Source organism: Miscanthus floridulus, chromosome 9, assembly GCF_019320115.1.
Source record: "Miscanthus floridulus cultivar M001 chromosome 9, ASM1932011v1, whole genome shotgun sequence".
NCBI classification, from domain to species: Eukaryota; Viridiplantae; Streptophyta; class Magnoliopsida; order Poales; family Poaceae; genus Miscanthus; species Miscanthus floridulus.
The window spans coordinates 40,461,776-40,478,873 of NC_089588.1; the positions used below are offsets into that span (position 1 = coordinate 40,461,776).

Genomic DNA, 17,098 nt, shown 5'->3' on the forward strand with positions numbered 1-17,098 from the left:
TAGTGGATCGTCCTCGGGCTAGAGGATACACAAAGACCTCATATCCAGGCCCATGATTAGCTCATCATTGTACTAACGAGCCTCTTCTATCATGTGTGCAGTTAAGCCCATGTTCTCAGGCGACATCGCCTCCCAATCTCTTCTTTATGTGTGTACGGACGCGCACGCATGTGTAGTGTGAGTGTGGAGTGTATGGGTTGTGTGCGTCCAAATTATACCCGACCAAAAAAAGAATTCCATATAAACACAACTTGTGTTACGCAAGTGTCCAATTTATGTCATATTTATTTCTTATATAAACATGAATATGCATAGAAATAGTACAAAGCATATTTGGAAAACAAGGTCAATATGTGCATAAACAACAATACGTGTGCACGGAGGATTAAATTGGCAACAAACGGTGGAACAACCGTGACCACCATCAACGGTGGTGGATCTAGGTCCTCCATAGCTGGATTTGACGCCTCCGCACCAAACCCAACTTCCTTAGCTCCTTGAAATCCATCTCTCCCTCGAGGGCATGGTAGCCCAGATGTCCTTGGCTGTCGACTGTCATTGCCTCACCTTCGACATATCTTCATCTATGGGCTATGGCCGGCCAGCCATGGTCTCCAACTCTGAGGCTTTGTCATGCCATCGGGCTTCATAGGCTTGCTAGGCTGACACACATGACACATGTAAAGGCTCTACCTTGCCATGCCTAGGATGGTAGGAATGAGATGGCCTGATAACTCAACTGTGTCATGTGGGCTCAACCAAGCCCTACTGCGCCTCACCGGGTGCGTGTTGGTCCATGCCATGCCATCCGTTTAAACAACTATAGATCTATATAGATAATTATTTGCTACTAGCTAGAGGAAGCGACCTAATAACTTTTTGTTAGCTAACTGGCGATGTTTGGATGCTTCGATTGATATTTTGATACATCAAGTGGAATATGTATGACTATTGGATTAAATAGAAGAGGCAACCTTTATAGGTTAAAGTTAATAAATGTGGATGGAAATACAAGTAAAGTCCACTTACACAAAACTCAAGACAATGTTTCCCATAATTTATTTCTCTATGTAGGACATGCATACATAGTTCATGCTCCCACCATATCATTCATTAGAGCACTTGATGATACAATTGATAAACGATCAGCTTGTATTTTATTTGGTTTCTTTAGTGCTACCACTTGAGGTGGTAGATATGTTATTAAGATCTTCATCATTCTGTATCTCCAGTGCAGGGCTAATTGCAAAAACATGGTTGTCTTCAGGAAACTGTGAGTCCTTCCACTAATTTGTGCAATGTAGACTCAGAAACCACCATATCCTTAGTAGAATGGATGTTGCTACCACTTGTACAATCATAATTCTCAGGGCATTTCTGCACAATAATATTTTGTTGATCATCATCAACAACTTTTCCTTGGCCCACTAGAGGAGTCACTGTGGTTGGTGTGGCAGTTTTAGTACTTTCATAGCTTGCTGTAAGAAATTGTGTTTCCTGAAAAAAAGGATGTTGAACATTCTGTGTTAAATGAGTTATGGTAATGGAGAAAAATGGAGTTTCTTAAGTTATCTTATGAACCTGTAGTAGTTGGGGACGCATTGCTGGATGCAGATTCCTGATCATGATTTGTCCCATGCCTTTGGAGAACACCATTGAGGAAAATATAAGGCTTGGTAGAATTAATGGCCTCTGTGATATCTGATTCAAGTATGGTGAAGCGGCCATAGGATGAGGCACACATCCAAGCATGGATTGCCAGTTCTTGGATAAATAGCTCACATAGCTTTGTCATGAATGGTGGAGTGTCAGATGATGTCATGACACTACCAAGATTAGCTCTAATGATTTCTTCAATATTGGCCATGGGTAAATTGTGATAGTTGAAGTTCATTAAATTGTCAATGTCCTCTTGTCTTCTCCAAAACTCATCAATTGCTTGTTCTTGTGGTGTCATCAAAGGTGTTGATGGTGATCCATGCAACTCCTATGCATGCTCACTTCTTTCTTCTGATCCATTTGGCATTGCTAAAGATCTATATGTTCAAATTGATTCCATGCACATATAGTGAATTAGGTACTATCTAATTCGTAATATAATGCTAAAAATTGGCATAATCAATAGCATGCATGACCTTTTGTAAAAACTATACAAAATTAGATGAGCACAACGAAGGGGTTATTACTTCCTAAATAAAGAAAACAATCCTCAAAAACAAATCATGCCATCACCCTCTCCATTAGTGAATTAACTTACGGAATAACAAGATAGACTTATTACCTTACTCAAGCTTCTATGAACTTCTACTTGAAATTGTTGATCAAACAACTGATGATTAATACAAGAGGAATAGTGGCCTTGGTGGTTTATATAGAGGATTTCAAGGGGACTTTAAGGTAACGGACAAATGTACATGTTTCAGAACGAATCAGAGAAAAGTTTGATGGTCCCTAATGGATTTCTTTTGGGTTTGTTAATGGTCTGTCATCATCCTAACAACCTTGGAGTGTCTTAAACGCCATAGTGCATTTATGTGCGTGGCATACACAATAACTTATAAATCTTTAAAGCTTTTTAGATATATCCTCCACCTCATCCTTATCTAGCCACCGCTACTTGCAAGCTTTTCACCAGATAAAGACACTTTTGGACATCATGAGTATTTAACCAATGGTTCATGAGAAACAAAACAACATCAGAAGAAAGCATGTACTGTGAAAGTGTAATCAAGCCCTAATTGTGGGTTTTGGTGATAATGACCACGTAATTAGAGGACTAATGAGATTTATCGAGATGACAAGCAGGGAATTTACAATCGAGGATTTTATACGAAATGGAGGAGCCTCCAATTACAAATAATGATGTCATCAAACTCAAAGGAGGTTTAAATTCTTTTTATATTTCGAATTTGAGTATAGGAATATTGTACTATAAAGGGGGACATAATAAAGTTGCTAAAGTGTGCAACCAAGTGCTAAATCTTATACACATACATCCTTACTTGCTCAGCCAAGACAGCCATCTATTCACTATTTTCACCTTTGTTGTCTGGCCTGGTGCGACAGTGCCGCACCTGAAGAGAGGCACTGCCATGACTTAACTGACCATTAGGATGAGGGGTATTTATACCTCTCACACTCCTATCCAATGGCTTTTCTTCCACCTCTACCCTGCAGACCGATGCCCAGCTGCTCATTTCTTGTTCTCTCTCTTCTCCATTGGTGACCTTGAGCTTCCAAGCATTCCTTTGTGATTTTCCCATCAATCCTTGAGAGAAAAGGCTCTAAAACTCGATTAGAGAGCAGATCCACTGATTTCCAAACTCTAAGAGCATTTGATTTATGTTTTAGCCGGTGGATTGTGTTTGTTACTCTTGGAGCTTGCTCCTAGCCAACTAGAGCGTCGCCCGTGGAGCTTGTCAACTTATGTGGTAGCCCTAGGAGGTTTGTAACCATCTCTTGAAGCTAGTAAACTCACCCCTCATCTTAAGAGTTAACTCTCTTAAATTCAGAACAAGGAAGGGTTGCAAAGCTCCAAGCCTTAGTGGCTAACCTCAATAACGTGGACTTAGGTAAGCCTTAGTGGTGAGCTGAACTACAGGATAAATCTTTGTGTCATCGTGTGCTTGTTTTACATACTTGTCATTCACATTGTTGTTGAGGTGATTTATAGGGTTTGAGGTCGATCTACTTGTATTATGGTAGAACCGCCTAATCTAATGTCTCCTGGGAGTACTTGTCCTCCATTAGACACTAATTACTCAAGGGAGGACACTAAATTATGCGGTTTCACTGATGACACCCTAAGGGAGAACCCGAAAACCCATATTTTTCCATCAGGATCACAAATGAGAGAATAAAGCTTACAACATTCTTATGTCATTTCTTACATCACTTTCCATGCAACATCAGAGTATTATATTCATTGTTTATAACAGCGGAAAATAACCATATTATCAGAGTTTCAGCGGAAACAAAATCATTTAATGACAAGTTAAACATTAATATGATGATTCGTTATATATATCATAACAGGTTATAAGTTTTCCATTGTAAAACATTTTAGGTGAAAGTTTCAAATAAACTCTATGTCCGTAACGTTAAGGAAATCCTCGCTGAGCCCACCAGGAGGTTTCCACACATAAGTGTCAGCTCCACATGTTCCTGTCACCTACAACAGAGTAGAACAAACCTTGAGTACTCGATTGTACTCCGCAAGACTTACCGTTAGGAGAAAAGAAAAGACTCCAAGGATATGTAAGGCTGTCTGGCTTGTGAGTTTATTGCATCTGTAGGAGTATTACTAAACATGCGTCCTTATATTCAATTTTATTAGCAGTCATCATTAGTTTATTAACTAATCATTCTATGTGAGCACCTGTGCTACTTTCAAGTAGGTGGTAAGCAATCAGGACCATTTTACCATCTTTCATCTTCCAGTTCTTACTACGGTGCTAGATCGTAGACAAGTCGTACCGGATTACCCGATGATTCATGAATCAATGTGCCCAGCTGGGTACCCCGAAACACACGCCCTGCTTGTACCCCAAGAACAAGTAGGACCAACCCACCACTCTCCTATCAAGGGGTCCAGGTCCCCATCCAAACTTGGACTCCAAGCCCCCACACCTAAGTCTCGGACTCAGTGTGGTGCTTAGACCTCCACCATCCCTGCCTCCAATCAGTCGGTCCAGAAAGAGCCAGAACCCACGACAAGAGAGCAATGAGCCTTCCCTGCTCTCATAAACAAGTATGTGCTCAGGATAATAAGTCTGTGACCTGACTAAAATCCAATGCAATGGCCGGTCCAATCAGTCGACCCGATGTGCAGCTAGCTGCTAGTGAAGTTGGCCAGTGGAGCAGCGGCCACGGCTAGGAGCGGCCGGGCAGCCGCGGCGCCATGCTCGCGTGGTGACCGCGACCACGGAAGCCCAATGGCCGAAATGGCAACACGCACGAATTTTAAAGCTAAACAAAAACAACTAATTACCCCACCTAAGGCTCAACTGCTCACCCCATCCATAGTTCATGCTACCCAGTTCCTAGCGAAACCATGGTTATGATCAACGAGCCGCTGAGGAGGAAGATCAACGAGTGCCAAGATTAGTTCATCGCAGAAACGTCAGTTCGCGAACAGAGCACCAACCACATAGTTCACAGCGCGTTCTTACGAAGTTCGAGCAATTTTAAAGAGAGCAACGTAACACCCAACACCACTACGACCTATACCATTCTCAAATGCTCACTTAGATGCAATCAACAATACCAAAACATGCGGCTAGTGACTAAACATTTCTATTAGAAATCAAATGTCAAGATTGCATTGTCTACCACCTTTCCATACTTAGAAAATCATATATTTCAGTTTTGAACTAACATCCACTAGCGCATTTGCCTTAATTTTTAAAAGGACTAAACCCTGTCGATTTCAACTTACAAGCATATCATGACATAGCCCATACTGCATATTAACCCATAGGAGCGAAATACTTAAGCACAGTTTAACTATTTTGCTCAATATAATTCGTCAAAATAGTATTCTAACTATAATTTCAACTTCCTGCTGATTCATTGAAAGTTCTAGTTTAATTTCAGATTCAATTTTTGAGCTATCAAATATACTATTGAACAATTTCTACTCACCAAAACAAAAGTTGCATTTTCCTCTACTAAACTTGCACTCCAATTTTTATTCAAGTAATAAATACGAGTTATACTTTAAAATTTTTTATAAAAAATATTTTTCATGCTTTATCTAATAGAACAAGCCATTCGCTATTTATTTGCTAGAATCGTTATCGGACGTTTTAAATACTTCATGCACTGAGTGAGTTACCTTGGATGTTTATTTGAGTCCACAAAAGTGAGTCACATAGGATTCACTTATTACTTCATGTGCGTATTAGGTTTTCAAAACCCAAAAATTTAGTTGACTGATTTATCTTAGGCCTTAACCTTGGTGCTAAGCGAGCTCGTAACATCAGAGGTGTTACATGTATACACTAGTGCCTCCACTTTCTACTATCGATCTATGGCCTACTACCCTGCAGGAAGATTAGTAATTTCTCTGATCTAAGTTTCGATTTATAGATTTTGAACTGTGGTTCGAAGTTGTCTGCAGGGTCACTGTTACTGCCCAGCAGTGCCGCATCGCGGGAGTGCCACGGTGCCACGGGTGAATTTGACATTTAGTTGAGTTTGATTTAAACAGGCCTATTCACCCCCCTCTAGGCTTACCAGAGATCCTACAAGTGATATCAGAGCCAGGTTACCTTATGTACGCTTCACCGCGTGAGGTATGGAGCCCAAAGGAGGATCCAATGGTATGAAGCCTGTAGATGTCGATCCAAAGGATGTGGGCTTGTACAAGACCGGCAACAGTGAGCTCAGTGCATCTACAGCAAGCAACACCACTCTTCCATAGCTAGAGGTGACCGATGTAGAGAAAGCTCAAAATGAAGAAGAAAGAAAGAAAAGAAAGGCAGTAAGAAAAGCAAAAAGAGAAGCAAGAGAAAAGAAGGAGTAGCAAAGGCTAGAAGACAAGAAACAAAGAAAAGAAGAAAGAAAGCTCAAGAGAGAAGCAAGAAGAAAAAGAAGAGAAGTTAGGAACAAGGAAGAAGAAGCAATGGCAACCAATGCATCATCAAGTGGTTTCGAAGATGGAGATGATGATGAGTCCTACCAAGTGACCAATAGGGGCAAGGAAGAGAAGAAAGGAAAGGGCGGAGCCAACTCCAACAACAAATATGCACCCGTATCCTTTAACTATTCTTCTATGCCTATGACTAACCATGATCGGAGGTCTTTCATCAATGTACCCATGAGCAAGTTACTTCATTTTGATGGGACTAACTTTGCTAAGTGGAAGCACTTGATAAGAGCCTATCTTATAGGTCTTCACCCTAGCATTTGGGAGGTTGTGTGCAATGGATTTGAGCCACTGGTTGATCCTAAGAATCCAACACTAGCCGAAATGCAAGTCATCCATCTCAATGGTGAAGCTACAAGTGTGTTACTTAGTTCACTAGATGGAGATGAGTACAATAGAGTGATGGGTGTTGATGTTGCAAAGTAAATATGGGACACTTTACACCTTGCACATGAAGGGGTTGACAAAGTGAAAAAGGCAAGAATTGAGTTGTTGATGGCCAAGCTCAACCGGCTTGTGATATTGGATGGAGAAGGGCCACAAGAGATGTTTGATAGGTTGATGGTGATTGTTAGCAAGATTAGAGGCTATGGTGGTGATGAGCTAGATGATCACAAGGTAGTCAAGATTATGTTGGAAGCTTATTCACCTAGAAATAAGACCGTGGTGACTCTAATTAGAGACAAGAAGAAGTTTGAGTACTTCACACCAAATGATGTACTTGGGAGGATCTTGACCTTTGACATGCAAAGAGAAGAAGCAAATGAAAGAAAGAAGCTTGGTGAATTACAAGCAAAGCTAGATGGCATGAAGATCAAGAATGTAGCTCTCAAGGCCAACAAATCAAGCAAGCTTCAACAAGCAAGCCTAAAGCAATCAAGCAAGTCCAAGAGCTAGTAAAGATTACAACATCATCAAGTGAAGATGATAATGATGATGAACAATATGAGAAGGTTGATGATGAAGATATCTTTATGAAGAGATTTCAAAAGGGACTAAAGAAGCAAGGCTACAAAGTAGTGAAGAGAAAGTTTTCAAACAAGAAGAAGAGGACATGCTACAATTGTGGTAGCACCGCCCATTTCATTGCCAAGTGTCCATTTGAGATCAAAGATAACAAGTACAAGAAGGATAAGAAAGAAGACAAGGCTGAATATAGAAAGGGCAAGAAGTACATGGGAGAGGCACACATTGGGCATGGGTGGGATTCAACTAGAGAGAGCACACATGAAGAAGATTAGAATATTGCAACCATTGCTATCCACAAGTCATCCTCTACACCAAGGCTCTTCAACAACATGTCCGATGATGACTACTACTCCCCTCACATTTGTCTCATGGCAAAGGGTGAGAAGGTAAAATCAAAAGCCAAACCTACACCACCTCCTAGTGATATCTCTAGTAGTGTTATTAGTGATAGCTCTAGTGATGATGGATCTAGTGATGAAGAAATTAACTTGATAACTAAAAATTTGGATGGAAAGACCAAATTATTCATTACTAAGTTAATGGAGGATTTAGAGAGTGTCCAAGTCAAGCTAGAATCTAGAGAGAAAACTCTTATCCAACAAGAGGATCTCTACATTGCTAGCAAGGAAGCTCTTGCATTAGAGAGAAGTGAGGTGGAATCCTTGCACAAGTCCTTAGCCAAAGAGCAAGAGGACCATGCTATCACAAAGAAAGCACATAATGCCCTCAAGAAAAAGTATTGTGACTTGGATGAAAAGCACAAAGAACTTGAGCTACAATATGGCATTCTTTGGGATAGCAACTCACATCCCTCTAAGGCAAAGAAAACCTCTACTCCCTCCACTAGCCAAGGTTGTGGAAAATGTTATAATCTTGATTTGAATGCCTATTCCACTAACCTTGCAAATATAGAGGCTATGAGAAAGGAGATTGCTAGGTTCAACGGGATCATTGGAAAAGAGTGCATGGATGGTAAGGCTCAAATTAATGACAAGAAGAAGAATGAACCAAAAGGACCACAATACAAGAAAGGAAGGCATCCCTCAATCAAGCATGGGCTAGGCCACACAACAGGAGCCAAAACAAATAGAAGAAAGATAGTGAATGGCTATGAGTGTGTGCAGTTTGAGAGGAAGGGTAGAATAGGTGTAGAGCAGCCTGCACAGTCTGTGGCAGTGCCGCGCCTCGCAAAAATGGGAAGGCTAACCATTCTGTTCCTGATCAGACCAAGCCCATGAAGAAAGTGTCTCCGTAGAAACATGTTTCACAGAAGTCAAAGGAATCAATGTGGGGAACTATCAACAAGTATGCATATCAACCGAAGACCCATGCACCTCGACAAAAGCTTGACATCATGCTTTGTGTTTAAGAACAACAACAGTGAAAAAGTAGTTGCTAAATATGTTGGCAAGGAAACTAATGTTTATAGAAATACTTCTATTTGGGTTCCTAAAATTCTTGTGACTAACATGCAAGGCCTCAAGTCTAGTTGGGGACCTAAATCAAGGAACTAAACTTGTTTTGCAGGCATATTCCTCCGGTGGATCAAGTTGGGTGCTTGATAGTGGATGTACAAATCATATGATCGGAGAAAGAAGTATTAGTGGTGCATGGTGGTTTTGGAAATTGAAGGTCGTGGATGCGGTGGCTTCACATGACGGTGCCGCCAAAGGGCTCGGAGTCCCGGGTAGCTCGGAGAGCACTTAGGGCCTGCCATGCAGACGTGGGAGGAAGGAGACATGGTGGGAGGAGGGCGCAGGGAAGGCAGAGAGTGCGGCGCCGGGGAGTAGAGGAAGGCCGCCGGGAGCGCCGGCTTTGCTGTCAGTGCGGGCATCGTGGTTCCGGCAACGAGAACGATTGGACGAGGAAGAAGAGAGATCCATTTGTTCATTTTTTAATGGGATGTGTGGGGGGGGGGGGGGGGGGAGCAGGCCAGGCTGATCCATAGGCTCGGGAAGTGCGTCAGGACGGATGGATGCCCTCGTCATACCATTATCGATAGATTTTAGTAAATGTTGACAATCCAACAGATGAGAATCCTAATGACATGGCTCGTTGTAGTTGTAGTTTTATAGCGATTAACGATTGCTAGTGGTTTTCATCTATATAGGTTATTATATATATATAGAGAGAGAATATTCAGTAGCCAGCTACAAAATAAGTTATTCTGTAGTCACCTCCATTTACGATAATTTTATATACTAATTTACGATAATGTCAATACATATTTACGATATAGAACTACTACCCCGTAGCTGGCTACAAAAATAACTTATTATATAGCCACTTTGAGTTACGATAATTACTATGTTAATTTACGAGATTATAGTAACTCCTTACTAAGTATTTTACTATAACGTTACGGTAAATATCCTCATGTGTTATAGTAACCCAACTATCGTAAATATGTATTGACATTATCGTAAATTAGTATATAAAATTATCGTAAATAGAGGTGGCTACAAAATATCTTATTTTGTAGCTGGCTACTGAATATACCCTCCCTCTATATATATATATATATATATATATATATATATATATATATATATATTTGGACTATTGGGACATGTACCATGCGTGATTTATTCTAACCCCATTTTGAGCTTTCGCAAAAACAAAAAAAAAGGCATGGTTTGCTGAAAAGACGACTATTAATTGGGACATGTACGGTACCACAGTAAGACATAGATTACCCTGTTGTTAAAAAAAAATCATGAGAAATGGCCATAGCAATCTCCCTTCCTGGACGCGGCGTAGACAACGCACCTGTTGACCGACTTTGCTCGCCTGTTTTCGGATCCGACATCACCTAAACATTCTTGTCTGATCTACTGGGAGCTTCATGGCAACACACCATGCTCACCTACGCTGAAACAGCACTCATATCTTCTATTGTGCGAGTCAAGTCAACTGTGGTCGTCCTGATCCAGATCCCATCGGGTTGCCTCAGTCATATATAATCTTGTCGCGCAGCTGCTCAAGCTTCGTCCGACCAGCAATCTCAGCAGCTCTTGTCCTTCGATCTCTCTGCAGCTTGTTCACTTGGATCCCTCAAGTCTTCTTCTCCAGGTCTGTGCTTCTAACAAGTAAGAAGCTGCTTATTTTGTTAGAACTTGGAAGTATATATAAGTTGTAATAATACTTGAAGAAGCTGTCCTCTGCAGCTACTTGAACCGTCAAAAATGGCCAGGGACGCTAGCGGAGGTGACCAGCCGACTCTTCTGAGTACTTTACCGAATGAACTCCCAGCAGAGTTTCTGAAAGATATCACAAATGGGTTCTCTCCTGACAGAAAACTTGGTCAAGGTGCATTTGGAACTGTTTATAAGGTACGGCTATGCTCAAATATTCCCCCAGTTTCAGCATAATAAATAAAGCTTGATAATGCTCCTAGATGGGAATTCTCTTATCTGAGAGGTCAAATTGACAGGGGTTTCTGCAAGATGGGCAAGCGATTGCTGTGAAGCAGCTGTCATATAATTCCCTAGTGCCACCTGAGAAACAGTTTCAGAATGAGGTTGGGAATCTGATGGCCATCCGGCATGACAATATAGTGAAGTTGGTTGGCTACTGCCATGAAGTGCAGAAGAAAGTGATCGACCACAATGGAAGATACATTCTTGTCGACGTCATTGAGAGCTTGCTGTGCTACGAGTATGCGCTGAATGGAAACCTCGACAAGTGCATTTTTGGTATGGGAATGAATGAAGTATTCAACACACTTGTTCTGTCACCACATATTATGAAGACATGCATTCTTTTGGATATTGTTAAATAACCTTGTTTTCATTCTTCAGATATATCTTCTAGGCCTAATTGGGCGACATGCTTCAAAATAATCGAGGGCATTTGCCAGGGTTTACATTTCCTACATGAGGGAAGAGATAGGCCTATCATTCATCTGGATCTTCAGCCTGCCAACATATTGTTGGATGATAACATGGTGCCAAAAATTGCGGATTTCGGCCTGTCTCGACTCTTTGGTGAAGAACAAACCCGAATAAACACAATAAATGTTGTGGGAGCAAAGTAGGTTCAGTAATAATGTTGGCATACCATTGTTTGGTTTCCTAATTACTGAGTAAATTGCATTTGTGTCTCCCATGATCTTTGTAATAACATTGACGTTCATGTTTTCCAGAGGGTATATGCTCCAGAATATCTGTAGAGAGGAGAAATCTCAACACGGTCTGATATATACAGGTTAGGCATACTTATCATCGAAATCACAACAGGGCAGAAGAACTCTATGAATGACAAACACATCTCTGCAAGGAGCTTCATAGATCAGGCAAGGCTACATATATCACTAGTGAATTTGAAGATTGAAATATATATTTTAGATGCTTATTCTGATTTAGTTTGTATACTATCACTAAGGCTCATAATTTCAATCCTGTAGGTTCGTCAAACATGGACAAATGAGCACATAGCATCTAGGTACTCATCACTAGATGCAGATAGCCTCCAGCAAGTAAAAACGTGCATTGAAACTGGGCTAAAATGTGTGGGCTGTTGCAGAACCGACCAATTTATAAGAGCACAAGTACAATGGCAGCCCGCAAGCGGTCGCACAGTCATACTTGAGCCCATATAAACCGGTAGTCTATCGAGTACCACGACGGGTCTCGATAAACGATTCACAACAACCAAGATCGTACATGATTCAACATATATGTCACGTATTACATAAAGTTCACTAGATACATCTCCATCATCAGAGTATGAAACAAAGTTATTACAAACCAAGTTTGAGAGATAATAGCGGAAGCAAATTAAGTTTGAAAGTAGCATTTGCCAACATACGATCACAGTCTACAAAAGCATGTAGAGGGATTAATAAAGAAGCCTGCACAAGGCTTACTCCTCATCCACAGCGGGATAGAAGCAACTCTTGCAATAACCATAATATACTGTGCCAACTAGAACAATGGGAAATAAAACCCTAAGTACGAGAAGGTACTCAGCTAGACTTACCCGTCATAAACCAGAAATAAAATGACTCCAAGGATCATGCAAGGCTGTATAAGTGAAGATAGCTTGACAACATTTTGCATAAAAAACAATTACTCAGTTATACAATTATAATTTTGTATCAAGTTAATTATGACTATCCATCTCTAAATTAGCAACTATCCTGTGCCAAACATGTGGTATATCATTTTAAGAGCATATAATAGTAACCATAGCAGGTATTGCAATTCCATGTTTATCCGAACCATCATATTCCATAATACAGTTACTACGATGTTGGGGCTAGCCAAGTTTCTCACTATCCGGGAGAGACGGCGATTCGAATCGATTTCAACCAGCTGGGAATTTATTCCTAACACAAACCCGGGTCTACCAGCCATGGTAGCCTTAGGTCACCTTTGGTACAACTCAAGTAGACATTTCGCGGGTTCGTCCAGCGCTGCACAATCAGGGACACCAAATGCCAGGACGTTCAGGCCCAGCCTGCCCTTGGGCTCAGTCTGGCTCTCCGTACATCCTTACTACCATCCAGAGTGCGCACTCTTACAGAGCGGGGCCCGACCTGAGTTGAGCTACTCGGCTTCGCGGTCAGAACGAGTTATCCAGCCAGCTAAGTGATAGGCATGCGTTCAATCTTGTCAGAAGTGCCAACAACGGTATGATCCTTAATCGGCACAAACAAAATCACATGAATCAACCTACACATAGACTCCGTCCGGCCTCGATTTATATCACCCATGGTTCTTTTCCACGATAGCAAATATAGCCAACCGTGCTTTGGTATCCACCTATATCTCGCAGGTGACAGAAAATCACCCAACTTCTACCGGTCCAAGCATGGCTAAGCATATATTCGATCCTGGACCTACATAGGGTTAAAGATAGTATTTCTGGACAAGGAAATCATATACATCAAGTGGTTCCAACCAACTCTTATAACCTAATGCATCAATCATAAAGGACTCGAGTAACATTTTGTAAATACTGGAAGACTTAGAATGCTCCGAGGCTTGCCTTTCAGAAAGGAAGTGGGGCGGCGGTCAGGGCACTCTGGAAGCACTTCTGGGGTCTGCTCTTCGCCTTTGGGAGCTGCGGCTTGAGGAATCTCCTACTGGTCCCCTTCCTCTCTTTCGTTGAACTCCAGCAACATTATCTCCTCTATCGATCCTAGATGCATGAGTATGGCATAAGAGATTGCGAATGCATACATGCTGACAAGTATAGTATGATGATACATGAGAAATGCATTCTTGTAAGTGCTCTTAACAGTATGGTGTTAAAGTAATAACAAGTGCATCATGTTTTACTGAGTATGTGCAATATCTCTTCTTGATTATTTAATCAAACGCTTCAACAATTCATTTACTATACCATAAAATAGCAGCTACTTGTTTTACTCATAACTGAAGTTCTACTTATCCAAATGCTGTGATCTTGGACTTTCAAGAAAGATTATAAATTGTCTAAAACTCTTATTTAATCACCAAAAGCTAATTCACAATCTATCTTAACCAAAACATACAATCAATCCAGTGCTGTCCAGAATTTCTAGAGAGCGAGCATTTCGGAATATTAACTTTAAACAGCTATAACTTCTAAACCCTTTGGCCTATTGTCCTGAAATTTTGACACAAGATATATGAAGAAGTTATCTATAACTTTGTTATTAACCATTTTTACAGCAAACATCATTCTTACTATGCAACATACAAAACCACAGAATCTGTCCGAAAAACTCTTCTCACCCGAATAATAAAGCAACATTATTTCTATTGCATATAGCCATTCTAAATTTGACCTCACCAATCATAAAAATAGTACAAGGACATCAAATACACTCAAGAAAACATAATGGCCTTGCCCAAACTATTTATTTAAATGCCTTTATCAAATTACTAAGATACTTAGGTTAAATAATAAACATATACCAAATGTGCATCATAAATTCTCAGAAATTTACAGTGGCTTACTAGTGCTACCAGTAGACTACTGTAAAAGTTTTATGCCATTCTACCAAGTAAAACATTCTATGCAAAAATGACAAAGGCATAAAGGCTTAAAATAACATAAATAGGAAACCCTAGTGAAAAGTGTCAAGTAACAGATTTTATATTTTTCTTATCATCCATATGGTACTAGGACAACCTCCAATAAATTTCATGAGTATTGGATTCATAAATAATTTATAAAAATTCACACAAGGATTACCTAATTATAAAAGGAAAATCTATAACTCCAAAACTATTCATGCACTGACCCTCAAATTTTTACCAGAGCTTATACTTATCAAGAAAATCTCACCATATAAATTTCATAATTTTTTGAGCTAAGGAACTCTAGATATAAATTAAACAAGTTTGCATACATTTAAACATACATTTCAAGTTTCATTTTAATTCTTCCAGAAACTCTACTACAAGTGCTAATATTATATTTTTTCTAAATACTACACTTCACCAAGATCCTAACAAAATTTGAATCACCAAATTTGGATGTACCAAACTCCATATATGAATTTTACAAAACAGCATGAAATCTGGAAATAAATGAGCTATCCTACAACTCTACAGTCACTGATAGACGGGACCCACTGGTCAGTTGACCCTACATGTCAGCGAGACAAAACAGGGCAGGCGGCGCTGCTCGACGCTGCGCGGCTAGAGTTCATCGCCGGCGAGTCCTCCGGTGAAGACAAGTGGACCGACGTGTTCTACAGAGCAACGCGCATCTAATGACCTAGGTGGTGGCAGTGCAGGTGTGGCAGAGCATGCTCGTCGTCGGCCATGGTGGCATGGCGGTGCTGCTCTGTGGTGCGCCGGCCATCACCGGCCATGGTGAAGCTAGCCGAGGAGCGCACGAGATCCATGGTGACCTAGTGACGCTATTTCTACTTCCTAAGCCCAACGAAAGGCTCCGACGAGCTTTGGCCACGGCGCGGTGGCGCGGAGGTGAGAGCGTGGCGACGCGGGTCACCATGTTCTGCGCTGGTGAGACCACTAACAGCGGTAACACCATAACATGAGCTAACTCCCATCCTTACCAATCCCTAACGCAATTAACCGGAAGCAACGTGCGCGTGAGCCAAGCGGTGGCGAGTTCGCCGTGGAGCCGGCCATGGCGGCTGAGATCTTCGGCGAGAGGGATATGGCGAATATGCCCTCACCGAAGCTCTTCTAACGCTGCAAACATGTCAAGGCAGTGGAGGTGGACGTGGCGCAGCTATGGGCGAGATGGAGGTGATGGCTGTGCGGTGGAGCGCACGCGAGATGACGGCGGAGGTGGTACTGTGCTCGGCGGCATTGCTTGGTTCCACGGCGAGAGCAAGGGAGTGCGCTGGAGAGCGAGAGAGCAGGCGGGAGAGAGTGGAAATGGAGCGCGGTGCGGTGCAAATAGCGGCTGCCAGCGCGCGGCGTCGAGGCCAGGCGTCGGTCAACGGTGGCCACGCGGTAGCCATGCTCTGTCCATGGTCGGCCATGACAGAGCGCGGCGCGGCGTCCATTAAAGTCTGAACCCGAGCGTGACAGTGGGATTTGATGGAGCTCGATCTCCTAATCCGTGGAGCATTAGTGCACACAAGCTAAATCAAAGTTGTAGCTCTAAGTACCAGCTACAATTCTTCTTAAGCGATCAAGACCCAATTCGAAATGGTTAGTGAGTAAATTCATCTCAAAGCTAGCTGCATCGGCACTGTCAGTTAACTGACTTAGAAAAAAATTTGCTAAGTGTTGAAAACAGTGAATCATTGAATCTTGTGAGCCTATTTCAAGCTTGTTAGGAGCTAAAGTAGTCTATGACCCAAAAATAAAAGTTGTTCCCCTTATCAAATACTACAACTTTGCTATAGTGACCACATCCATGCAAGGTCTCTATGACATAGTTCAAACTTGGTCAAACCTATTACATTCAAATGATGACTTGTACTTGAACTATGACTTAGTGACCCATTTAGCCCTAACCATGAATACCAAAGTTGTTCATAATGACACTCTAAACATGTTTAAGCTATTTATAAGGTCACACAAACATTTCATACATTGGTTACACAAAGCTTTCTAGGCCAACATATATAGCATTACTTAAGAGTTGAGTCATGCTAAGTGATCTTCATGAATATTGTTCCACTAGTCATCCTAAGTATAGCTATGATGTTTTAGTGACTCACATCCACCATCTACTTGTATTCACTCATGATCACATGCATATATACAAAGAAACATACAATATCAAGCATGTTTCAAATATAAGAGCTTAAATATGAATGCTTGATGCTCATGCTCATGCAATGCAAGTCAAATTATGTAAGCTTGACACCTAGGGTGTTACAGCCCCTCCCCCTTATAAAAATCTTCCCGAGATTTGCAAGACCTACCATTCTTGGAAAAAGGCAGGATAAACCTCTCGTAAATAATCCTCTTGTTCCCACGTTGCATCTTGTTCACTGTGATTATTCCACACCACCTTATAGAACTTAATGATCTTACTCCGTGTTACTCTTTCCATTTC

The 17,098-nt window shown here is 41.3% G+C and overlaps 2 pseudogenes; one reads left to right on the forward strand and one right to left on the reverse strand.

Moving 5' to 3' along the window:
* Window positions 1–1,157: 1,157 nt before the first annotated feature.
* Window positions 1,158–2,026, reverse strand: LOC136484388 (uncharacterized; annotated as a pseudogene).
* Window positions 2,027–10,567: 8,541 nt separating this feature from the next.
* LOC136479701 (cysteine-rich receptor-like protein kinase 19) lies at window positions 10,568–15,327 on the forward strand (annotated as a pseudogene).
* The last annotated feature ends 1,771 nt before the right edge of the window (window positions 15,328–17,098 follow it).